This window comes from Nicotiana tabacum, chromosome 2 (genome assembly GCF_000715075.1).
Source record: "Nicotiana tabacum cultivar K326 chromosome 2, ASM71507v2, whole genome shotgun sequence".
NCBI classification, from domain to species: Eukaryota; Viridiplantae; Streptophyta; class Magnoliopsida; order Solanales; family Solanaceae; genus Nicotiana; species Nicotiana tabacum.
Window position 1 is genome coordinate 64,551,255 of NC_134081.1, and position 1,529 is coordinate 64,552,783.

At 32.1% G+C, this 1,529-nt stretch overlaps 1 pseudogene; it reads right to left on the minus strand.

Annotated features, from left to right (window-relative positions):
* Positions 1–265: 265 nt before the first annotated feature.
* Positions 266–893, minus strand: LOC142166860 (plastid division protein PDV2-like; annotated as a pseudogene).
* Between the last annotated feature and the right edge of the window lie 636 nt (positions 894–1,529).

Below are 1,529 nucleotides of genomic sequence, written 5' to 3' on the forward strand. Positions count from 1 at the left end.
AAGATAAAACAATAAACAAAAATGGACCAAATATACTATTCTACAATCGAAATTTTTTTAAACTTATCCTCCATTTTATTATTAATATATTTGTACATGTCATTATACTTTGATTCAAAATTCCCCTTAATTTTAATTTTAAGGGAGGAACGCGTCCAACCCCAATTCTAAAATACCCGATTCTAACTAAAAACCCACCCATTACCCGACCCCAAATAAAGAGACTTTCAACAAAGTTGAAATAAAGTCAAAAATGTAGTGAGATTTACACAGACGCTGAAAGTGAGTAACACTTTGATCCATATTTATAATTTACATCTAGAGTTGCCACAACTGATTCAAATGGGATTTCAGCTCTTTCTTTCACGATGCACCGGGTTTCACCATTTCCAACCACTGGCACTTTTCCTGGAGGGCATTCAACAACGACCGTCGCCTCCCTTTTTGCGAGCTATTGAAATAAGTTTCATTAGCTGAGGCACGAATCCAGCCAACATCAAGGCAGAGATTACGCCAACAATTGTAAGCGTTATCTTGGCTGCTGCACTAATAAAGAAGTTAACCATTCTTAATGGGCTTTTAGACTCTGATCTTTCACGGTTAGCTTCATCGCGCGAGATCTTTTCTGGAGTCGTAGTTATGGCTACCAGTTACCTTATTTTGACTGAACTTTCGTGCAGATGGAAAATGTGTTCCATAAACCCTTATCTAACACCATCACACGCGCGAGAAGGTCTGCTTGGGTATGGTGGAAGTAGAAGATCCTTGTTGTCTTCTATTGTTTCAAAAACAAAAACAATAGCCTCGTATATGACTTGGAAGTCCTTGCCTCTATACCCTTTCAGTGGCTAGACCAAACCTTCTTCAGTATATACAGGAGCGGCTAACGGCATTTGAGGCCTAAAGTTAAATGTGAGGACTAATTATTTAAATTAAAAAACACTTAAATGATATATATGGAGTAAAATTAATGAAATACCAAATAACAAATAAAAATAATACTAGAAAGATATTACCCGATTACTGATTCAGAAAGTTTGAGAAATGAAGACTTTGAGTCAAAAAAATATCTAGTTATTGCTTGTCTACTTCAAAATTCTTGCTGTAAATCGTAAAAATTATACTATACAATTTATAAAGTAATAGAAGTATAGAACTATTAGAATCTTAAAAATATTATGGAACACTTGAACTAATAAATTTTTGGAGAAAGAAGCTGAAAAATATTGGAGAAAGAATTCAAGAAGGTGAGCAAGAATAAAGAGAAAGGAAGAAGATATGTAGGTTCTGGAATATGAAGAATAAGATTGAAACATTGGAAAAGAAGAAGTAAAAAATGGAATTATTAAATCAACTCAAATTGAAAATTATTCATCTATCATTTTTAAGTAAGTCAAATTTTTACTTTATTTACTCTAAAAGGTTTTCTTTTCATTTATATGAAAAACACAAAAGTACTACAATATATTATTTTTTTAAATACCTATAAAAAATATATTATATTTAAAAAATAGGACCCCTCAAAATTG